Source organism: Bufo gargarizans, chromosome 4 (genome assembly GCF_014858855.1).
Source record: "Bufo gargarizans isolate SCDJY-AF-19 chromosome 4, ASM1485885v1, whole genome shotgun sequence".
Lineage (NCBI taxonomy): Eukaryota > Metazoa > Chordata > Amphibia > Anura > Bufonidae > Bufo > Bufo gargarizans.
In genome coordinates, this window is record NC_058083.1 from 280457715 (window position 1) to 280484063 (window position 26349).

A 26349-nucleotide genomic window follows, 5' to 3' on the forward strand; every position below is an offset into this window, starting at 1 on the left:
ACAGTCGTGTGCAGGAGGGCTAACTCTTTCTGGGAGTGGGATGGGAAAAAAACAGCAATACTGCTACTGAGTTTTTGTGGAGTTCATTTTTCAGCATAAATAACACAATAACTTCATTCTCTGGGTCAGTACGATTGCAGCAATACCAAATACATTCAGTTTTTTTTTTCTACTGCTGCACAATAAAACCCCCTTTTTTTTAAAAGAAGAAAATCTTTTTTCATTGCCGCATTCCAAGATAACAGTTTTATTTTTCGTTCTACAGATGTGTGTGAGGAAATGATTTTTGAGGGACGACTTTTAGTTTTCAGTGATATTATTTTGGGGAACATAACACTTTTGATCGCTTTTTATTATGTTTTTATGGTGGTGACTAAGCAAAAAGCAGCATTCTGGCTTTTTTTACAGTGTTCACTGTATTGGATAATTTACATTATATTTTTGTAGTGTAGGTCATTACAGATGCGATGATACCAAACCTTTGGGGGAGATTTTATTTTTTTCCATTGAAAAGCGTTTTTTCAATAAGAAAAAAGTATATATTTTTATTGGATTTTTTTTATTTAACACATTTTTCTTTTGATTTCTTTAAGCAGTTAATACAATACCCTATTTCTATATGTCAATGCCAGAGAGGTGCAGCCTGCTGGGGAACACTCTAGTCAGGCTTGAGACCTATACTAGGTCCCAGCTTGCGTATACATACATCAGTACTCTGAATCTCTACAGGGTGCAGATCGGAGACAGAATTAGTCAGCTCCCTCTGTAACTGCTTACATGTAGCGGGAGCCTTTGCCTGTGGGCTGATAGAGCAAGAGCGCGGCTCTAATATGAGAGCCGAGCCCCCGCTCTCCACTGCATGGGAGACCCGTGCAGTGCTTAGATTGGGCCACCATGTAAAGGCGGCGATCCATCCTAAGTCCCTTTAGTGAATTTTAATACATAACGTTTAGTTATACATCATTTTGTTCAATCCAGAGAAAATGTCAATGTAACAGGCCATAAAAGAAACCCCAACATTTTGGTTGGATAGCGACCTTTATCAAGAGATCTATAAATAATATAAAACAATACCTTATGAGATATCCTGGATTGCAAAATGATAATGAGGATATAAGATAAATATGCAAATAAATGGTAAATACTTTTTTCCATGTAAATAGGGAGGGTATATGCATATATGCAGGCTAGATTCACAATCATAAATTGATCAAGGTATATCGCTCAAAGTCCAAGTAAAATGTCCAAGTCCAAGTAAAATGGTTCAGAGTAAGTCCTCATGCACACGTTTTTTGCGGCCGCAAATTGTGCATCGGCCCAAAAAAACGGATGGAGGATCAGTTTTTTTTCCACAGATCCCTTGTAATAAATGCCTATCCTTGTCCACAAATGTGAAAAAAGTAGGACATGCACTATTTTTTTTTTATTTTTTGCTATGAACTATCAGCATTTTTTTGCTGACCCATTGAAATGAATGGGTCCCCATCCTATCCACAAAAAAACGGAACGGAGGCCGAGAAAAACAACTGTCGTGTGCATGAGACCTAAAGGAGAGCTAAAAGTAAATAAGGTAGGGAATGAAAGAGGTGACGCCTCGGGCGTCTGACGTCACCCGGCCAGGAGGCGCGTGAATGCACGTGGCGCATGGTGAAGCTGGAAAGGGCAAGCGCTGTCTCACTGAGGCCACAGGTAAAGTACTCTCCATGTCCTCTCCATATCCCCTTTGATTGTCTTCACCTCTCCAGTGATTGTCTTAATCTCTCCAGTGACCTCCACTATGCCTCTCTACAATGTTTTACATGTACCTAATTATACTATATGGACCTGTATATAGAGGATACCCATGCACACTGTGCACCCTTTCATTCCCTACCTTATTTACTTTTGTCTCTCCTTTACTCTGAACCATTTTACTTGGACCTTGATCAATTTATGATTGTGAATCTAGCCTGCATATATGCATATACCCTCCCTATTTACATTGAAAACAGCATTTACCATTTATTTGCATATTTATGTTATATCCTCATTATCATTTTGCCAGGATATCTCATAAGATATTGTTTTATATTCTTTCTAGACCCTTTGATAAAGGTCGCTACCCTACTGAAACGTTGGGGTTTCTTTTATGGCCTGTTATATTCACACTTTTTTTCTGGATGGAACAAAATGATGTATAACTAAACATTATGTATTAAAATAATTATCTGAAAAGGACTTTTGGTGTGCTGTAGATTTCTCCTTCAAAATAGATTGGCATACGTCCCCTACGAGCACCCATCGCCAAGGATGTGCAGATTAAATAAAATAAATTAAACATACCATGGTGCATATTACTGGACTATTGTTCCCCAATTGTTGAGGTCTAAAACGTCACCATCCAAGTCAACAAACTTTGGTACAAGGCATAGACTCTGTCGGAATAGTTCAAGGACCACGTTCATGACTTAACACCTAAGTGATCAGTACGACTCCTTCATCACAATCCAATTACCAATCTGTGTAATTAAGAACAGGCTGTGAGCAGTACTGTCATCAAATCAGCAAGACCAGTTTGCTGCTCCACAGCCTAAAGGCTCATTCACACGAACGTGTGCTGCCCATTGCCGTATTGCGGACCGCATTTGCGGATCTGCAATACACGGGCACCGTTCTGTGTACATTTCGTATGCGGAACAGACGGATCGCGGACCCATTCAAGTGAATGGGTCTGCGATCCCTATGCGGCTGCCCCACGGATGGTGCCCATGCATTGCGGACTGCAATTTGGGGTCGCCAGCATGGGCTTCACATGATCGTGTGAACAAGCCCTAAACAGGATGGCATCTGTGAGCAGTGTATCCACAACATTAAAACCATTCCTCAGGCACTCCTGAAGGCAAAAGAGATCCTACCAGCTATTTAGTAGGGACTTCTAAGCTGCAAGTGCAATTAAATTGAAATTTTAATGAAGTTGAGACCATGGCCAAAACTCCAAGCTTCATGTAGATCATGTCAATCTTATGCATTTTTTTATTATTTCAATTTTATTTTATTTTTTTATGAATTTGTATGCTTAAAGGGAACCCGTCATCAACTTTATGCTGCCCATACTAACGGCAGCATAAAGTAGAGACAGGGGGGTTGATTTCAGCGGTCTGTCATTTATAAGTTAAAAGTAAGTGGTTGCCGAGAACCAACATCACAATCATTGCAGACTGGGCCTGGAAAAGAGTCCCGGCCACCTGAGAAGAGTCCTGGTTATTCATGATCTCCTGCCCACCTGCTGATGACTGACAGGCTTCTACCTAGTTGTCTCCCTTTCTCTCTAGGAGAGAACTGCCAACCATCAGCAGATGGGTGAGCATACAGGAGATTAGGAATAACCAGAACTCTTCTCAAGTAGATTTGACTCTTTTCAAGGCCTGGGCTGCAATGATTATGATGCTGGTTCTCAGCAACCACTTACTTTTAGCTCATGAGTGACACACCGCTGAAATCAGAATTTCTGGCACTAATTTATGCTGCCCCCAATGAGGTCAGCATAAAGTTGATGACAGGTTCCCTTTAAGTGAAAAAAAGCTAACCATTATATGGAGCTGAATAGTAATGTAACAGAAATACTTAAGTTGCTACGTAAAAAGACAATCCATGCTTATCAAACATTACTATGTTTCATAATGATAGATGATTGTTACAACCATTAGGTCATAACTGTTGAAAAATGATATGCTGCAAAAATAATTGTGCAATAAATTAATTACTGTTACACGGATCAACATTTCACACTACTATGCAATATCATTAGCGATGAGATATGCTGTTTTTTTAAAGGCAGCACATTATACATCAAGTAATTGTTTTGATTCCGCATGCCACGTCTTATCTCTAAAGATAATAATATAAAGAGGAAAAGCTGCATATTTGTGTGGAGACCATTTTTATCCAGTATGTGAGAATATTTCCCCTGTAGATAACACTAATATGTTGTGAGGTGGTTGGAGGGGGGTGTTGAATAGCACTGTGGTTGTTGAATGCAGCCAGATCTTTTTATGAAGAACCTAATACTTCTCTGCAGTTGAAGGAGAAAGCCTTTCACATTTTCCTTTGCGGATTTACTTGTCCAGTGAAAATGACCGATGAATAAGAAGCTGGCTATCATAAAAGACAGAACTGTGGGGATCCTCATTAATCTGCTAATAGTTTTTTCTGTCATGCCTCTTCAAAGTTTTGTGTCTTGTAAAGAATGCATGGTGCAGCCGCAAAGGCAGCCTGGCCTTCCACTCATCACCAACATCAAGGCACATTACAACAAAGCCAGTATGCCCTTTTAAATTGTCTTCTGCTTAACTTAACCGTGGCCGGGGTTAACAGCCTTGAAACAGAAGGGGGAAAAAATACTGTTTATTTAACTGTACAAAGTATGAAAGAAACCATTTTAGTGAGTTAACAAATACTGCTAGTAATTCCATGTAGGATTATGCCTTTGAGTTTGGAAATAGGCGCAGACCGTTCCTTAACCATTTGCCAACATGGCTCCTATCAGGTTATAATCAAGTGTCCTTATAGTGGACATATATGTAAAATCCTGTCAAAATGGTTTGCAGAACCATTGAGAGCCGCTGCCTAACAACTAAGGGGGTGATTACCTCACGTAGAGCACATAGAGAATAGGCACAGTTAGTCTTCACTATTGGTGGAGGTACTATGGTGGGCTTTGTAAGCCTATTCTAATTTGTACTATACATCCCATGGTGACCTCTTCTAGGAACTTTTATTCTCTACGGCTGCATTACTTTTTGCATTATATGTGCACGTGACATGTAATAGAGTACATTGTTATCCTCTTTATTTGTACTCTTCCTGTGCTATCATTTCATTGTGTCTATTATTCTTGTAGTGACAGCATTGTGTGCCTTCTTGTACTGTGACAGCATTGTGTGCCTTCTTCTTGTACTGTGACATCATTGTGTGCCTTCTTGTACTGTGACAGCATTGTGTGCCTTCTTCTTGTTCTGTGACATCATTGTGTACCTTCTTCTTGTACTGTGACAGCATTGTGTGCCTTCTTCTTATTCTGTGACATCATTGTGTGCCTTCTTCTTGTACTGTGACATCATTGTGTGCCTTCTTCTTGTACTGTGACATCATTGTGTGCCTTCTTCTTGTACTGTGACAGCATTGTGTGCCTTCTTCTTGTACTGTGACAGCATTGTGTGCCTTCTTCTTATTCTGTGACATCATTGTGTGCCTTCTTCTTGTACTGTGACATCATTGTGTGCCTTCTTCTTGTACTGTGACATCATTGTGTGCCTTCTTGTACTGTGACAGCATTGTGTGCCTTCTTCTTGTTCTGTGACATCATTGTGTGCCTTCTTGTACTGTGACAGCATTGTGTGCCTTCTTCTTGTACTGTGACAGCATTGTGTGCCTTCTTGTACTGTGACATCATTGTGTGCCTTCTTCTTGTACTGTGACATCATTGTGTGCCTTCTTGTACTGTGACAGCATTGTGTGCCTTCTTCTTGTTCTGTGACATCATTGTGTGCCTTCTTCTTGTACTGTGACATCATTGTGTGCCTTCTTCTTGTACTGTGACAGCATTGTGTGCCTTCTTCTTGTACTGTGACAGCATTGTGTGCCTTCTTCTTGTACTGTGACATCATTGTGTGCCTTCTTCTTGTACTGTGACAGCATTGTGTGCCTTCTTCTTGTTCTGTGACATCATTGTGTGCCTTCTTCTTGTACTGTGACATCATTGTGTGCCTTCTTCTTGTACTGTGACAGCATTGTGTGCCTTCTTCTTGTACTGTGACATCATTGTGTGCCTTCTTCTTGTACTGTGACATCATTGTGTGCCTTCTTCTTGTACTGTGACATCATTGTGTGCCTTTTTCTTGTACTGTGACAGCATTGTGTGCCTTCTTCTTGTACTGTGACAGCATTGTGTGCCTTCTTCTTGTACTGTGACAGCATTGTGTGCCTTCTTCTTGTACTGTGACATCATTGTGTGCCTTCTTGTTCTGTGACATCATTGTGTGCCTTCTTCTTGTACTGTGACATCATTGTGTGCCTTCTTCTTGTACTGTGACAGCATTGTGTGCCTTCTTCTTGTACTGTGACAGCATTGTGTGCCTTCTTCTTGTACTGTGACATCATTGTGTGCCTTCTTCTTGTACTGTGACATCATTGTGTGCCTTCTTCTTGTACTGTGACATCATTGTGTGCCTTCTTGTACTGTGACAGTATTGTGTGCCTTCTTCTTGTACTGTGACAGCATTGTGTGCCTTCTTCTTGTACTGTGACAGCATTGTGTGCCTTCTTCTTGTACTGTGACAGCCTTGTGTGCCTTCTTCTTGTACTGTGACAGCATTGTGTGCCTTCTTCTTGTACTGTGACATCATTGTGTGCCTTCTTCTTGTACTGTGACATCATTGTGTGCCTTCTTGTAATGTGACATCATTGTGTGCCTTTTCCTGTACTGTGACATCATTGTGTGCCTTCTTCTTGTACTGTGACATCATTGTGTGCCTTTTCCCTGTACTGTGACATCACTGTTTGTGTAATGCTTGTGCTGTAGCTTCACTGAGCAGATTATTGCTGTATGTGACATCACTGTGTACATTATCCCTGTACAGTGACAACACTGTGCTTTTTCTCATTATGGCGACATACAGTGTGCATTGTTCAGGTACTGTGACCTCACTGTATTATCATACTGTTGTGACATGGGTACATGAATCCTGTAACTTAATTCAGTTAGTTATTAATATTACATTATTGTGTTTATTATCTAATCTGTAGATAAGTACATTATCACACTACTGTGCTATCACTGTGCATGATCACTGTCATTTTATATCACTTTATGCATTACCCCTGTCCCACCAATAGTAATTTTCTCCCAGAGTGCCTTCATTAATAATAGTGTCACCTACAGTGCCGCCAATAGTAATAATGCTCCACAACAGTGCCTTTATTAGTAGAAGTGCTCTCCATATTATGCCCAATAATATTAATGCCTTCACAAAACCTCTAGTAGTAATAATAGCCCCAGTATAAATAAACCCTTTTAGACCCCCCAGTAGAAGTATGATCTTCTATAAGGAACTCATATAGAGCCCTCAGTAATAATAAAGCCTCATGTAGTGTCCCCTGTAGTTATAATGCCCCATACATTATTTTTAATGCTCCCTGTAGAAGTCCTAGTAATTATAATGCCCCCAGTACTCCTCCTGTAGTTAAAATGCCACTTGGTGTATCCCCCTAGTATTTAAAATGCCCCACTGCAGTGCCCACAGTATTTATAATATTTATAATGTGCTTCTAGTATTTATAATTACCCTCTGCAGTGCCCCAGAAATTATAATTCTCCAGTCTCCAACATACAGGCACATGTAAATAACATCATTCCCTTCGTTCAGCATACAGTCCCATGTAAGAAACATCACACCCTCTTTCCAGTCCCTGTAGCATTTAGTCCCATGTAAATAACTTAATTCCTCTCCCTTTAATCCCAACATATGCAGTAGTCACATGTAAAAAAAAAAACACTCCACTCCATGGCCATAGATCTTACACAGAAATTTCCCCACCTGGGCCCTCCTCACAACCAGCCAGTGGAAGTTCTTGGGGATGTATTTTGTGCTGCTGGCATTATTTTGTAATGAACTGTGGTATTTAGCTCTGTTGGGGTGGTATAATGTGCCACAATATAATATTGATACCCCTACCTTCCATCAATTTGGACCCAACTACAAAACTGGGCCACTTTTTTAGTATTTTTGCCAGGGTCACTTAAAGGTCCCAGCCTGCCCCTGCTCCACACCCTTCAGTCCCCTCTAACACACCCTTCAGTCCCACATAAATAACATCACTCTCCCCTAGCCATCTCCAATATACAATCCCTTGTTCATAACATTGCTCTCCTCCCATCAGCTCCTCCAACATCCATTCCCATGTAAATAACATCGCTCTCTCCAGTCCCCTCCAACATACAGTCCCATGTAAATAATTTCACTTCCTCCCTTCAGCCCCCTCCATCATACAGTCCCATGTAAATAACATCACTCTATTCATCTCCTCAGATATACATTCCCATGCAAATAACATCAGTCCACTCCCTTGAGCACCTCCTAGGTGGCTTAAATTTAGACCATTTTCTATGCCTAAAACATGCGTAGAAAATAATGAGTGAGACGGGCCTGCCGGCCTGTCCTCTTCCGATTGCGGCCCAACTAACCATTGTACTGTAATCTGTGCCAGAAATACGCCTAATATAGGTGTAATTATGGATAGTAAATGACCCCCATAGTCCTATGTAAATAACATCACTCCTTTTCCCAGCTGTCGCCAATATACAGTCCCATGTAAATAACATCACTCCCTTTAGCCCCCATCAACATAAAGTTCCATGTAAATCGCATTACTCCCTCCCTTCAGCCCTTCTAACATACAGTCCCATGCTAATAACATAACTCCCTACCTCCAGCCCCATACTAAAATACAGTGCCACATAAATGACATCACTCCCTCCAGACAGGGAGGGGGTACAAGTGTAGAGAACTACAACTTTCAGCAATTCACTGTCTCTCACATTAAATCCATTGTGTCATTACTGGTCCTTCACCTCTTCCCCCCTTATTTGCTGAGCTATGACCCACGCTGCATTGATCACATGATGGTAACATCATGACAGGTCCGTCAAGGCCTGGTTCATAGTCACTGCTGTTGTGTTGTTGCAGGGCGCCACAGCTACTCCCCCAACCCCATCCTTCCAGCGAGAATATGGTGGCCTGTTGGCAGGGGGGGAAGGGGAGTGGGGGAAAAATCCTCTACTGGCACTGCCCCTACTGCTGGCCAGTACCCTAGGCACATGCCAGCATGTGCCTAATGGTTAATATGGCCCTGACTGTGAATATTTACTTAGTGTGCTCAATAAAGAGTTTATTTAGAATTATAAAACATGAAATCGGACCTACAGACACTTCTGTCAATTCTTCCTGTGACTCAAAAGCAAGTGTAGCAACCCACAGGGCTGTTAGGAGGATGGGAGTGGTAATGGCACTAATAGAAGTAGTAGTGGTTTATGGTGGCTGTTCTCACTCTGGCGCTCCCTGGGGCTGTACAACAGTGAATGGAACTCCCTGACACTTTGGGCTCCTGCCTGGTGGTAGTTGGGGTGCCCTTGATGGATATTTGACAGGGTACAAAGCAGAAGGTCAGGTAGAATGAGGGCTGGCAAATGGTGGAGACAGTAACCAGGCCCAGTTAAATGATAACATAGAACTGTCTCTTTACTGAGGATGATGGGCGATGCAGTACAAGTATCCAACAGCTTTTCCCAACAGCTATGCATAGGCAGCAACAATGATGGTAGTAATCCTCCCTGCATTTCCATCTATATAACACTTTGCAATCTTCCCAATTCAAACATGGCGTGTCCCCCTTTACAACAGACTAGATTTTGTTCCTTTTACGGGTTGCTCTACTTTTTTATGCAAATGGTAGTTCTCTTCCTTTCAGCAGGATTCTCTCGGTTAAGTTGTTCCTTAGCAGCTGTTCCGAAATGGTACTTTCCTGGATGAAAGTTCCTTCTTGGGCCTGTTTGACTTTAGCAAAACCAAAACAGGTCTGTTCCTTAGCTCCTCAGGCTGATAACTCCCTGGATCACACCAGTCTTAGAGGCTGATGCAACCACAACAGGTCTGCACTGATCAGCTCCCCACCCAGAGGGTGCAGAGCCAGCCTCCCTCCTACTGAGTAAGACAAAAAAAACTAAGTGGTGCTGCCCATACATAGCTCTTGAGAGTACATACAAGGTATAACGAAAGGTATTAACTCTTTTAGCAACAGATTAGCTTTTTAGTAGTGATCCACTGGGTCACTGCACAGTGTCCCACTGTAGTAGGAGTAGGAAATGTATCTCTGTATATATGTATACATAAGATATTAATAGATCATAAGTCACCCACCAACCAGTGGGTGGGGCTGTTTCTCTTTTCTATAGAGAAGAAGGAGTTTAGAACAATCTAGAGTCTAATTGTAAGTTAGTGCCTGGACAGCAAAGAGGCCAGATGCAAAATGTAATGCTGGCACACAAGCCACATCTGGACCTTGGTACTAGCCAGGGAAAGGCCAGAAAGGACTTTACTTGCAAAAGCAGGCCAGAAGAGAGAGAGGTGCAGAGTAGAAGATCTGTAGAAATAAGTTATCTGAAGAGGACCTATTGGCTCTACAGCATATTTGTGGAAAAGTAATGTAAGTACATCAAAAAAGGTGCAGAACATAGTCTGATGATAAGAGTCCGCCCTGAGGTTGCATTGCAGAGAGAAAGTGTTGCACTCCATGCCTGGATGCTTATGTCAAAGCCTGGACATGCCTGCATGCTTATGTTACCTGGAAGAATTGTGAAACGGGCATTTTTGTAACATTAGACATTCCAATGCATGCTGAAAACTGTAACCGATGTGCTTTACCTTAATCCTTCAGTAAATGATTGTTTGTTGTTAACCTGGCTTTATCCCATCACTGCACATTCCAGGGGAGTGACAGAGTGAGTACTAAGACTGCCATTCTTGCTACTGCCACTCCTATCCTCTCCTCTGCTCCCCTGCAGCATGTTGCATTTGTACTAGTGAGACTGTTAAGGTGTGAATTCCTCAAGAACTCAAGGCTTTAGAGGATCAGGGGAACCAAACCTGCGCAACTGGTGAACTCCCTCATCATCTGAGTGTTAAAATAGTAAAACATCAGTAAATAGATCCATCACTAAGCAATACAGGAGGACAGAGTCAATACATCACTTGGAACCATATGTCCCTCTCTATGAAGCATTTCACAAGGCATTAACAGTTGAGTAGAGGGAATCAAAAAAGTCAGTCCTGCAATGATATTGCTCAGCTTAGCAATGTATATTTTATACAAAAATGGTTATACAATTAGGCCTCATGCACACGACCATTTTTCGGGTCTGCATCTGAGCCGCAGTTTTTGCGGCTCGGGTGCGGACCCATTCACTTCAATGGGGCCGCAAAAGATGCGGACAGCACTCAGTGTGCTGTCCGCATCTGTTGCTCCGCTCTGAGGCCCTGAAAAAAAATACAGACGTGGACAAAATTGTTGGTACCCTTTGGTCAATGAAAGAAAAAGTCACAATGGTCACAGAAATAACTTTAATCTGACAAAAGTAATAATAAATTAAAATTCTATAAATGTTAACCAATGAAAGTCAGACATTGTTTTTCAACCATGCTTCAACAGAATTATGTAAAAAAATAAACTCATGAAACAGGCATGGACAAAAATGATGGTACCCCTAGAAAACACAGAACATAATGTGACCAAAGGGACATGTTAATTCAAGGTGTGTCCACTAATTAGCATCACAGGTGTCTACAACCTTGTAATCAGCCATTGGGCCTATATATATGGCTCCAGGTAATCACTGTGTTGTTTGGTGATATGGTGTGTACCACACTCGACATGGACCAGAGGAAGCAAAGGAAAGAGCTGTCTCAAGAGATCAGAAAGAAAATTATAGACAAGCATGTTAAAGGTAAAGGCTATAAGACCATCTCCAAGCAACTAGATGTTCCTGTGAGTACAGTTGCACATATTATTCATAAGTTTAAGATCCATGGGACTGTAGCCAACCTCCCTGGACGTGGCCGCAGGAGGAAAATTGATGACAAATCTAAGAGACGGATAATCCGAATGGTAACAAAAGAGCCTAGAAAGACTTCTAAAGAGATTCAAGGTGAACTTCATGCTCAAGGAACATCAGTGTCAGATCGCACCATCCGTCGTTGTTTGAGCCAAAGTGGACTACATGGGAGACGACCAAGGAGGACACCATTGTTGAAAACGAATCATAAAAAAGCAAGACTGGAATATGCCAAACTACATGTTGACAAGCCACAAAGCTTCTGGGAGAATGTCCTGTGGACAGATGAGACAAAAATCGAAGTTTTTGCCAAGGCACATCAGCTGTATGTTCACAGACGAAAAAATGAAGCATATCAAGAAAAGAACACTGTCCCTACTGTGAAACATGGAGGAGGCTCTGTTATGTTCTGGGGCTGCTTTGCTGCGTCTGGCACAGGGTGTCTTGAATCTGTGCAGGGTACAATGAAATCTCAAGACTATCAAGGAATTCTAGAGAGAAATGTACTAGCCAGTGTCAGAAAGCTTGGTCTCAGTCGCAGGTCATGGGTCTTGCAACAGGACAATGACCCAAAACACACCGCTAAAAACACCCAAGAATGGCTAAGAGGAAAAAATTGGACTATTCTAAAGTGGCCTTCTATGAGCCCTGACCTCAATCCTATTGAGCATCTTTGGAAGGAGCTGAAACATGCAGTCTGGAAAAGGCACCCTTCAAACCGGACACAACTGGAGCAGTTTGCTCATGAGGAGTGGGCCAAAATACCTGCTGAGAGGTGCAGATGTCTCATTGACAGTTACAGGAAGCGTTTGATTGCAGTGATTGCCTCAAAAGGTTGCGCAACAAAATATTAAGTTAGGGGTACCATCATTTTTGTCCATGCCTGTTTCATGAGTTTATTTTTTTACATAATTCTGTTGAAGCATGGTTGAAAAACAATGTCTGACTTTCATTGGTTAACATTTATAGAATTTTAATTTATTATTACTTTTGTCAGATTAAAGTTATTTCTGTGACCATTGTGACTTTTTCTTTCATTGACCAAAGGGTACCAACAATTTTGTCCACGTCTGTATATAGCATGTCCTATTCTTGTCCGTTTTGCAGACAAGAATAGGCATGTCTACAATGGGCCGCCCGTTCCGTTCCGCAAATTGCGGAAGGCACACGGACGGCTTCCGTTTTTTGTGAATCCGCGGTTTGCGGACCGCAAAAAAAACGGCACCGTCTTGTGAATGAGGCCTTAGTAATATATTCTTCTGATGTGCAATTAGAGAAGACAAACATGTGGAGAATATTATGAATCAGGATCCATTAGGCAATTTCAAGCTATGGCGTTGTTGGATTACAGACATTGTACTTAAAATTATATAACAAAAATGTAAAGTAGTAGATAAGCATGTGTCCAAATATTAATAAATGATGGCATGTTGTCTGCTGTTTAAGAACAGGTGAAGATTTTTGGGATCAAACAAAATGTGATAAGAACAAGAAGTATTGATATCTGCTGAATTGTTAAGAATGTTCAACATAGCAGCATATTTAATAACCATCTGTTCTCTTGTAGGAAAAGATGGATCCGTTTTGACAAGCCCTTAGCTTGATGAACCATGATGTGAAATGATGGGAGTTGAAACAGTGGTCAACATAGCAGTGCACACCTCATGTTTTCATTTCTCGCTGTCGGTTGTAGCTTATATCATACCGTATGTCCATTTCTATCTATGCATGGAAACATGAATATCACTTTATCATGTATGCTTCATTCCCCCATGTGGTTCCTCTTATCTGAATATGTGTAGCTATAACTCTGCTAACCCACGTAACAAAGAATTGACTGAAAATCAAAGCAATGATGGTGCTAAAAACATATCTGATGTTTTATAGTTGTAGTAGACTGTCTTATAGTAATTGGATAGACTAGAGTAATTTATATCGCGTGCGTAGATCGTTAATAGACTGGATTCTGGATAGAATTTATTGGTATTAGACGTGCTTTAGACTTGATATCTGCTTTGCTGAACTCTGCTGATTATACTTTACTGTAGTTGATGGGAAAGATTTGTTGCTTGAGACAAAATTACAATACCTTACATCTGCTGCATCAAAGACAGCCATATTTTTGTACAATAAAACCTAAAACAGAAAATCTGTCACTATACCATTATATAATACATATGGATTTAGATCGTCATATTTAATTGCTTGAATAAGAATGAATTCTGTTTTGGAGCTCCCCAACTAATGCGCATTTTAATAGCATTTATCTCCTCATTTGGCTAAAGCTCCAGGGTTCAAGTGTGACCGGAACGTCTACACATAGGGTATGTGCCCTGGTGCGTCCTTGTAGCTTCTGTTCCCATGATCACAGCTTGGAGACAGTATTGGAATCAGCAGTATATTACAGAGTGGTAACACACCCTGTGCCCTGTACAATAAATGTAATGGTGGATGGTGCAATGAGCAGCAGATAGTCAGGGAGGAAGCGTTCCTTACCGATAGTCGGCTGCTCGTTCAGTGGAGGTGAAGCTCTGTATTTACATGCAGCGATCACCTCCACAGTATGATCACTTTTCGATCGCTCGTTTTCATATAGCTGCATTATTTCTGGGCAGCAGATCACTGTTTAGATAGAATAATCTGCTGCCCAGAAACGATAATTTAGGTGCCTGTACAAGCAACAGTTTTACCCGATGAACGAGCGTTTTGCTCGTTCATCGAATGATCAGCTGCACCTTTAGAAGGGCAGATTGTTGGGAATGAGCATTTGCAAGAACGTTCATTCATAATAATCCGCCCGATTATCTGCCCGTCTAAATCCACCTTTATTTATGCATTATAGAGGTACCCCTCTAAATGGTCAGTGTCCCAAAAAAAGCTAAGAAGGAGATATTGGTAAAAAGTGGTTACAAAATCAAAACATCAGTGGTATTGTGCGTCTTGTTTTTATCACCCACAACCTGAAAATGATTAGAATTTCCATTGAAGGGAACCTGTCACCATGTAAAGGCAGTGCACTCTGCAGGTAGCAAGGTATGGAGCGGGAGGAGCTGTATTATTTTATGGGAAAAGATGCAGTATAAGGGTATGTTTTTGGCCGAGGTTTCGAGGCAGATCTACCAGGAAGGAGACGTACCAATCCTTCCTTTATATTTCCCATTAATTTAGAATCCATTTCTGGCTTTGGCAGAAAATACTGCAGGCAGACCTGCTAAAAAACTGTGTGTGGCCGTACCCTAAGGGTGTATTCCCATCACCGTTCAGAAGAAGAGAGAGGATCCTGTAAAGAAATGGATCTAGTTGCAAAGGATTTGTTTTTTTACAGGATCCAGTAAAAAAAAACATCCCGTTGCATCAGTTGTCACCCGTTTCAGCCATTTTAGTCTGAGATCCATTTTTTTAGATGGAAACAAAAGTGCTGCATGCAGGATTTTTTTCCCCCATCTAAAAAACGGATCTCAGACGGAAATAGCTCAAATGGATGACAACTGATGCAACAGGATGTTTTTTCTACAGGATCCAGTTTTTTTTTCCTCTCTTCTTCTGACGGATCAGAAGAACGGAAAGCTAAACAGTCATGCAACTTGTATTTTATAAATTTAAACCTCTGCGCTTTCTCTGCTTAGAAGACATATGGACGGTTGTACCTATTGATTGACATCTGTCTCTGGATGGTTAGTCATACAGATTAGCTGTCCATCACTGATAAAACCACCTATGTGACTCCAAAGCATAGAAAAAGCAGAGGTTAAAATGAATGAAACACAAGTTATACTGAATCTTTTCCTATCAATCGACTCAACTTCCCCTGCTCTATGACATGCTGCCTGCAATCTGCACTGCATTTCATGGTGACAAGTTCCCTTTAAATTTGTGAAAAAATGTCCTTTATGATGTGCTGGTAGAGTCTTATTTGCTGTAAGGCTCGTGCACACTTCAATGGGGTCGCAGCATGTCCTATTCTTGATCGTATCACACTTTATTGAGGCTCAGATCTTCCATGCCACAAACTGCTGAACGCACACAACTGATATCCGTGTTTTGCAGATTTGCTATTTGCAGACTACAAAACACGGTACAGCAATGTGCATGAGGCCTTAGGCCTCCTGCACACGACCGTTTTTTTTTTTTCCGTTTACGGGCAGTTTTTTTTGTACTCCAGTTTTAATGTACTCCTTATGCATTCCGTTTCTTTATTTCCTTTTATTTCCCGTTCCGTTGAAAGATAAAACATATTATTCCGTCGCTCCATTCCAGTTAATGGGTCCACAAAAAAAACGGAACACATATGGAATGTACTCCGTATGCCTTCCATATCTGTTCCATTTTTGCGAAACCATCTATTGAAATTTTTTTTGCCCAGCCCAATTTTTTCTATGTAATTACTGTATATGCCATACGGAAAAATGGAATGGAAATGGGAACACAACGGAAAATAAAAAACGGAACAATGGATCCGTGAAAAAAACGGACCGCAAAACACTCAAAAAGCCATACGGTCGTGTGCAGGAGGCCTTAGTCAGATTTCTTTCCTCTTTGCCGGAATAATTGAAGCTCTAAGGCAAAGCAGTCCATAGAATTTATCACTTTTTAGAATTTTCGCAAATAAATACTAAGGTTACACCGTTCTAATTTGTAGCTGCCAGAAAAATGGGTTACTTAATCCCTTTTAACATTTTGTTTAATGTGCGTCTACAGACGGCAAGCAGCTCAGCAATGGTGTCAAGTATAGTACAATTTTTTACGCTGAAATCCACCTGAACTGGTGGTGCTGAGAAGCACTTTTGTATTGTGGAGTTGTCAGGGTTTCTGACAAGCTTTCTTCTCGTGAGTGGTCCAAAGGGAGCTGGTGGCTCAGATGAAAAGAGGAAAGAAACACTTGATTTCCATTCTACAAACGAAATTGAATATACAGAGGAAATAAAGACTTAACACAAAACAAGTCAATTCATGGGGGACTCCATTTAAAGGGTGTGATTTGGAATAACTTATGCACTTGTTAATTAGAACACAACTTTAAAATGCCATGACGGAGAGATCTTAAAAATGAACAGTATGACATTAAGATACAAACTTATTCAACTGATTGCCTTCAACGTAGACACACTTTGTATGCAAAGGATCACCTGTATAAATGACCTGGATATGGAAATGATGACTTCGTTCACCACAGGGTATGTTAGTGTGTTCCAAAATATCAAATATGGAACAAATTATACTATTATACGTTCTGTGTGAAACAGAAAAGGGAATGGTTTGAAAACAAAAGATATTTAATGGAGCAAAGTCTTTATCTCTACACCTGTTTTAGCTTAGCAGCAAGGTCTGACAAAGTCCATCTGTATCTGCCACAGGCCAGGAGTGGAAAGGTTAACTCCCCGAGGGCAAAGAAAAGCAGACACTGCTGGCAGAAGTCCGCAAAGCCTCCCCCTCTCTTCCCTAGCGTTTACTATACTTTGGGGAGATGAAGTTTTTTACATTTCAGACAGTACATTTCTTCAGTTTAACATTTTATTGGACTGAGTCAGATCCTTCTCTGACTTTACCGATGGTTTTATGTGATGGAATCACCATTTTCTGTCCAACGAGTCTTGTTTATTTTATTATATTAATGGAACGACTTTCTGGAATTCTTTGAATATGTGAAAGGCTTCTTAGGATGTAGTGCTGCATTACTGTATTACAACACATCTTTTTTCTCCAAACCCTTTACTAAAGAAATCATCATTGTTTTCCATAGAGATTAATCAGAAATGGATACCATAGTCATGGCTAGCGATCATACAATTTACCCTATAAGACTCTGTTCTACAACTAGTGCTGTGAAAGGTATTGGCGCCGGCCGGTAGTGCACCAGCAACACCAGGGATTTTCTAGCATTGCTGAGACATGCTTCTAACGTCAAAGCCACATTGCTGCCAATGAGCTGAGAGGGGGTCCTCAGGATAGATCAGTGATTTGTGGTGCTTTACAATTTCTTTCTTTTTAATGCTATGACCAGATGTTAGCTGGAAGGTATTAGAGCAGGGACCAGTAACCTCCGGCACTCCAGCTGTTCTGAAACTACAACTCCCAGAATCCTCCTTTCATTTTTTGGGAGTTTCAAGAAGAGCAGAGTATGTTTGCATGCTGAGAGTTGTAGTTTCACAGCAGCTGGAGTGCCGAAGGTTGCAGATCCCTGCATTAGAGAAATATTAAAGGCATTTCAAACTGTGTATTTTTGTGCTGTTTTCGTTTAAACAAATTTTTGTTTCAAACTTGGGGTCATAGTATATAAATAAAATAAAATATATATTTTTTAGCCATTTTACTGTAGACTTCTCTATAGGAAAAAAAATAGAAAAATATCTTCTGACATACAATTCCCATGTAATAGCAATTCTGGAGCATCTTTTCTTATGACTCTATGGTGTGCCTTTCCTTTAATATTCCTGCTAGAAGTTATAAATGAATTACTAGCAAGATGCAATAAAGGTTCTGATGGGTGTTAACAGTAGTGATGAGCAGCCGGGGACATTTTGTAGAATATTCGTCATATATTCACGAATTCGTATATTCGTTATATTCTACATTCTTTTTTTTTTTACGCAAAAATTGGCAAGGTAATGATTGCGTAATATGCGAATATTATGCGCTCAATACAGGCATGGGTCAAAAATTTATATATAGCACTATAGAATATAGTGCTATATATTCGTTTTTACGAATATTCGTCATTGTTTCCATCTAGACATGATTTCTCCCTGCTTCTTGCTTGTGGGCCAATGAGTCTTTGGCCCACAAGCAACTTAAGCAGGGAGGAATCATGATTTCAGATGGAAAAAAGTGACAAATATTCTAAAAAACGAATATATAGCACTATATTGAATATTCAACATAGTGCTATATATTTGTTTTTTAGAATATTCATCATTTTCTTCCATCTGAAGTGAACACATGATTCCTCCCTGCTTCTTGCTTGTGGGCCAATGACATCATTGGCCCACAAGCAAAAGCAGGGAGGAATCATGTGTTCAGATGGAAAAAATGACAAATATTTGATATAACGAATATATAGCACTATATTCGAAATATTCGCAAATAAAATTCATTATTCGAATATTCACGCTCAACACTAGTTAACAGTTAGGGTGTGTCCTGGCAAAGTCTGATACCATCGAATCAGTGCTGCCAATGTCAGACTTTGCAGGGACACCCCCCCAACTGGCAACACCAGTCTGGACCTTTAATACAAACTGCAAGCAATTCATTTATATCTTCAGGCAGGAATAATAAAGGAATGACACAACATGGAGTCAAGAATAGATGACCCAGAGTTGGTATTAAATGGGGAATGCAAGTAGTTACTAAAGCAAAAATGTCAGTAACAGGTCCTTTGTAAAGCCATTAACCACCTCTGAAATGTATGACAAATACACCAAATATGCCATAAATATGTCATTTTGGGATTGCATGTGTTGGAGGACAGGGGACCCTGCCAACCTAGTGAGGCAGTCACTGCATCCATGTGGGGAGTCGGGAACTGAACGTAAAGAACCCAGTGTACACACATTACAGAAACAGTCAACCAAGCTGGCAGATAAGGGAACCTATGGTATCACCACTGGAGACTAGTAAGGGGCAATTTAAATAAGTTTTGTAAAAGTCCTCTATGTTTTGACTGCAAGAAAAGGGCAGTTTTTTTTTTTTTAAACAGACCACTCTCCGATGCAGTCCATTTTTCTTGCTGACCCATTCACTTGATGGGGTAATTTTAATGAAAAAGTCAGACCAAAATACATAAGTCTATTATCCCTGTATTGGAATGATGGTCTGTTAGGAAAATTGGACATGTGAATTGGCCTATTGACTATAATGGACATTAGCAATTGGTGAGGGGCTTATGAAATTATAGGTAAGGTGATTTATTGCCTAAATAGACAGATTATACATGAGTTCAGATGTCCTGTTCTGCAAATGTAACCTTTTAGTAGCCATCTCATTATCATCACAGGCAGAATTACAGTAACAGATATGTCATATGTATAGATAGCACAGGATCCTCCATTCACAATCAGTGATATCACAGCTTATCTACTCCCTCCTGACCTCTGCACATGTCACAGAACATAGCTAGAAAACTCCTCAATAGAAGATAATGAGGTCTCCTCCTGTTCATTGTGTCTGTGGCCCATGTGGCTTCTCTGAAAAATATTTTCAGCCTGATAAAAACTGCATTATTTTAGGATTTTAAAAAAGGTAGGGGGAAATGACATTGCATCTTATAAAACAAAGAATAATGAGCTCTTTCATTATGGAAGCGCTCATTGATACAGTAGGACTGGGGAACAGTGAGTGTAGTGATGCTAGCGCTGGTATTACTAACCACTCCCTGGATCTCCAGGAGGAGCAATCCGGAATAGGAGAGGTAAGTTGTTTTATTTATTTTTTCCCTGATGAAGATTGGGAGTCTGATTTGGGGGTCTGATCTGAGGTGTGATAAAGATTGGGGGTCTGATGAAGATTGGTGGTCTGATTTGGGAGGTCTAATGAAGATTGGGGATCTGATCTGAGGTCTGATGAAGAGTGGGGGTCTGATCTGAGGTCTAATGAAGATTGGGGGTCTGATCTGGGGTTTGATGAAGCTTGAGGGTCTGATCTGAGGTCTGGAAAAAAATATTTTTTTTCTAATTTTACTCCTCTAAAACCTAGGTGCGTCTTATAGAGCGTAAAATATACTATATGGAAAATAAAAATAAAACATTACCAAAAACTCTTACAAAATGTTTAACATAAAAATGAGTTAAACAAGAGATCATTGTCTGATGACACATTCACTTTAAACATTTATTATATCTAGTTCAATATCAGAAAATGGATCAGCTGAATTGTTAAATCACAGTTTTCTCTTTTTATTAAAATATTGCAGTAGTATTCCTTTTCAGTTCACAGCTTGAAAGTCTGTCATTATTTGAAAAAATGCACAAATATGGTTATTGATGAAAACTTGTTCCGCAGATTGAAGAACATTTGGAAATCCTGGATTTTGATTCATAACAGTTGCTGCTAAAACCTGGTGACATTGAAATAAAACATTCTCTTCTGACATTCGGCTCAATTGATTTGACGTTAACACCTGACAATTTATTAATACATTACTTCTCAGTGATTAGTCATTATACAGTTTAAGATTAAGAAACACTTTGAAGGATCCTTTACATCTGAAATTACAGATCTATGTTTCCATTCTTTGACACAGTACAGTTCTGCTGAAGAATTGAAAATTTGCCTTTCATATCATCAGTTTATAAATAATAAAATGATTAATGTATGCGTTTTGGGTCATTATGATATCGCTGGCCACATATACAGTGTTAGCATCTATTATACTCAAAAGCAGAGATGGCCTTGCGGTTTACTCGGCGGTCGTTTCACGGCGAACTTTGCTCGTTCGCGGCTTGCCAAACATGCAAACATATGGCGATGTCCGCCGGCGCCATATTCTTTTACATTTTGAAGAACTTTGACCCATGACACATCCATCAGGTGGTACAATACAGCAAATTGAGACGTTTCAGCACTTGGACATACCACCTGCCATTTTATATTCAGTCTTTTGCCAGCGTAGGGAGAGGCTGCTGTGTGGAGCAGGGACAGACTGTTAGGGACACCAAACGCTAGCTAATAGGGCCACAAAAGTCCTTTTAAGGACTGGTATAGGTGTGCTATTGATAGGTGTGACTTACTGAGGGGTGTAATATACTTATAATATCACTTTCTAACATAGAAAATATATTATAGTGCATTTGTATTGTGCAGCAGTTGTGTGCGGTTCTGCTGCGATACTGCAGCTACACAGAGTGCCAAACGCTATTGGAACAAATAATTTCTACTGGTGTGATATACCAGTTGCCCCCCCCAAAAAAACTGATTGAAGCAGGGGTGTGATATACCAATAATATACTTTCTATATAGTGCATTTGGGTAGTGCAGCATTTGTTTGCGGTTTTGCTGCGTTACCGCAGCTATACAGAGTGACAAACGCTATTGGAGCAAATAATTTTTACTGCTGTGATATACCAGTTGCCCCCCAAAAAAACTGATTGAAGCAGGGGTGTGATATACCAATAATATACTTTCTATATAGTGCAATTGGGTAGTGAAGCATTTGTTTGCGGTTTTGCTGCGATACCGCAGCTACACAGAGTGACAAACGCTAACAATTTCTACTGGTGTGATATACCAATTGCCCCACAAAAAAAAATATTGAAGCAGGGGTGTTATATACCAATAATATACTTTCTATATAGTGCATTTAGGTAGTGCAGCATTTGTTTGCGGTTTTGCTGCGTTACCGCAGCTACACAGAGTGACAAATGCTATTGGTAGAAATAATTTCTGCTAGTGTGATATACCAGTTGCCCCCCCAAAAAACTGATTGAAGTAGGGACTTTAGTCACAGGGTCATTTTGAAAATTACAGGCAGAGGAAGAGGCAGGCCATTCTGCAGGGGTTGTAGGGGTCGGGCAGGTGCACCAGGCCAGACCCTAAGTGGGAAGTTGCAGAAGGTGCGTGCAATTACGTCAAAGGACGCAGACTTGGTTGAGTGGCTCACTCCGCCTTCCGCTTCTGCATCCTCCTCATCCTCTCTATCTGCACCCTTTTCACTCTCTGCTGTGTGCACACCCAAAGCCACCATCACCACTATATCCCCTCCCCTCGAGTCAGAGGAATTATTTTCCCATCAATTCCAAGACCTTACCGATGCGCAGCCATTCTTGGCATCGGATCAGGAAGAGGCGGTATCAACAGTCGACACCCAGCAGTCTGACGACAGTACCCAGGTCAGCCCAAGGAGGGTGATCCCCGCTGTTGCTGCCTACTCCACGATCTCTAATGTCAGTGTTGGTGAAGGTGACGATGATGATGTGTCGATGGATGTCACGTGGGTGCCCACAAGAGAGGAAAAGGAGGGGAGTTCAGAGAGAGAGACGGAGAAGCAGATAGGGAGGAGAAGGAGGAGAAGCAAGCAGAATTTACAGTGCAAAGGAGGCAAAAAGCTGACTGCTAATGTATGTGGAACGACCCATCTACCATCCATGGTTACATCTAGCGCTCTCAGGAAGTCGGCACATGGCTCTGCAGTGTGGGCTTTTTTTAACGTGTCTGCTGCTGACAATAGTGCTGCCATCTGCTGCCTGTACTGTCAACGCATAAGTCGTGGTAAGCCCAACACTCATCTAGGGACAACTGCCTTTAGAAGGCACCTGGCCTCCCATCATCAAGCCCAGTGAGAGCAACACCGTCAGAACCCACAAAGCCACACTCTCGGCGCTCCACATCCTGCCTCTTCTCCTCCCATTTGTCCTCCACTCCACCTTCCACCGTGCCGTTGTCACGTTCATCTGACAAAAGGCAGGCTTCCGTGGCCTAAATGTTCGAGCGTAAAAAGATGATGACGCTGGATAACCCTCTTGCCTAACGACTGACCGCTGGCTTTTCGGAACTGCTAGCCCCCCAACTACTGCCATATAAACTGGTGGACTCGGAGGCTTTTAGAAAATTTGTGGCCATTGGCACACCGCAATGGAAGGTCCCCGGAAGGAAATATTTCTCCCAGAAGGGCATCCCGGAACTATATGGCCACCTTCAGCAGCAATTAAATGTATCTCTGGCACACAGTGTTGGTGCCAAGATACATCTGACCACAGAAACGTGGTCTAGCAAACATGGGCAGGAAAGGTACATAACTTTTACTGCCCACTGGGTGAACCTTCTGACAGTCGTCAAGCATGAAACCCGTGGCACCTGTGTGGATTTGGTGTTACCGCGACGGATTGCATGCAGGCCTGCCTCTTCTTCTCCTCCTCCTACTCCATCCTCCGTCTCTTCTTCGGCTGACTCCTCCTTTTCCACTGCTACCGCCTCTTTTGCTGCGCCCCTCAAACTCCCCAGAAATAGTGTTGAGCGAACCCGAACTGTAAGATTTTTGGACCCCGGACCCGAACCTGAACATTTCAGTAAACGGGTTCGGCGATTTCTTGGCGCTTTTTGAAAGGCTGCAGAGCAGCCAATCAACAAGCGTTTAACTGTGTGACCTTAGAAGCCATCACGGCTGTGATTGGCCAGTGCAGCATGTGACCCAGCCTCTATATAAGCTGGAGTCACGTAGCGCTGCACGTCACTCTGCTGTGCTTAGTGTAGGGAGAGGATGCTGCTGGTGCTTTGAGGGAGAGAATAGGACAGAATCTGTGATCAGAACTCCAATTGAACTCAACGATCTACAGCGATTTTGTTTTGTGGGTGCAGTGCACAATCTTGTTACCCTGCCCTGAGCCCAGTGATAGATAAAAACTACTTTTATCCGTCTGTTAGTTAGGTGGACGGTGACGGAGGCAATTTAATGCAAGCTCAGCCCTTTAAAACCCCTAGAGCTCTCCCTGACTGCTATGCCCATGCAAAGGTCTTTATGGTAGACGATTGCATGTCCACATACCTTATAATATGTGACACCTGAAAACCCTATAATAGTGAGGGGACACGACCACCGGCTCCCTGCACTTAATACGAACGGAGTCAGGGTCACCTAGAATCTAGCCAGCAAGGAAACACAAATAAAAGAAACGGTATGGGAGGGAATATAAAGGGAGACAATTAGTGTAAATAGGTGACAGCTGGGAGAAGGAAAGGAGATGACAAAGTGAAACCAAAACAAAGAACTTCATGCAGGTAGAGAAGAACATCTAACAGACCTTCTCACAGAAGTGGCCGTGACACCAAGCTTGAAATACTGCACTAATAATCTTTTTTTTTTTAAACACCCTTTTTTTGACAATATCCAACATGGCACTGTTGTGGGGGCTCTGTGGATGGCACTGTTGTGGGGGCTCTGTGGATGGCACTGTTGTGGGGACTCTGTGGATGGCACTGTTGTGGGGGCTCTGTGGATTGCACTGTTGTGGGGATCTGTGGGTGACACATATATAGCACCTTATGCTATATATGTGTCATCCACAGATCCCCCATAACAGTGTCCCTGTGAGGTAATGATCCCCAATACAGGGTCTGGGGGCCAGAATCTGGCGTTGTAATGGCAGCGGGGCCCGGTGCAGTCACTGTATTCTATTACACCGGGCCACGCTCACTGTAATATTGAGGCATTAATGTAGGCAATAGGCATTTTAAATAAGAGAAATCCTCTGCGATCCTCTTCACAGAGAGGGAGAGGATCGCAGAGGATTCCTCTTGTTTAAAATGCATATTGCCTACAATAATGCCTCAATATTACAGTGAGCGGGGCCCGGTGTAGTGGTGATGTAGAGGTAGTATATAGTGGCAGTAATATGGCAGTAATCTAGGTGTAGTGGTGGTATATAGTGGCAGTAATATAATATGGCATTGCTAGCAGCAGTGATCACTGGTGAACTCTTGGGCAGGATAAGTGAATTACACCGGGCAGCCCTGAGTCCATTGTCTGGGATCCTCTGCTAATCCATTTATGGAAATGATCGGTAATGAGCGGCGCTAATTGATCAATTACCCGGCACGAGACCCGAAACTGCCCGGGCTGCCGTGTCCTGTCAGCTGTATTCATCCGAAACCAGCGGTCCACTCCAGATTCCTGCATTTCCATAAGATTACCGTATTGTACAGCCTGCAGGGTCATTTCTACCCTGCGTTTCCTCAATTACAGCAGACAAGATCTCTCCCAGACGAGCACTCAGCACTAGATTACTACATGACTGGTATTGAAGCATTGCCCATCTTCTAATTATCCGACCACCCCTCACAGCAATATTACATGTCATATATCACTTTGCCTCTCCTTCCTTATTCCCTGTATTACAGAGTCTCTGTACTCACAAACTCCCGTAGCAGGCAGGCCGGGCGGCAGCGCAACTCACTGACGTCACGCTCCTCCCACTTTATGAATGAAGCAGGCGGAGCAGGCGCGTGACGTCAGTGAGTTACGCTGCCGCCCGGCCTGCCTGCTACTGAGTTTGTGAGTACAGAGAGGATTGCAGAATCGCAGAAGATTTCTCTTATTCACATATCGGACAAATAGGTGCCGGAACGCAGTTCCGGGGCGTTCCGCCAGAAAAAAAAGGCCTGCTGTTAGTAAAAAAAAAAAAACTTTTTGGGCAATATACAACATCTGGTGCCTTTGCAGGATTAGTCAGTGTGCAATTTAGGCTAGAAATACAGCCATAATTTTCAGGGTTTTTAAACACCCTTTTTGTGCAAAATACACTATTTTACAACCCTAGCTGCATCTGCACGTGTAAAATTCTATCTTTATATACAGCTTTCATATTCTGTTATTAAAAAAATAACCTTTTTTTTGCAAAATACTTAAAGGGACACTGACAGGCAAAATCAGCATATTTAGTTATATATATGACATTACAGGTCTTATACAGTCTATTAAAAGCATCTAAGTATCCCCCCTGTCCACCTTATAAATACCGAAAAATAAAGTTTTATAACCTGCCTGTCTCGTCACCAATCTGCCCAAGGGGCGGCGTTTCATCTCAAAATGCGCCCAGCCAGCCGCTCCCAACTGCCGTTCTGAAGCCCCGCCCAGCTCATCAATATTCACTTTGCTGGGCGGCAGCTACAACTCTCCCCAGTCACGATCCTGCGCAGGGGCAATTGAATCCTCCTGGCATCGTTCACGTCTAATCTTCTGCGCTTGCGCCCGGCCGTGGTTACATCGCGAAGATTTA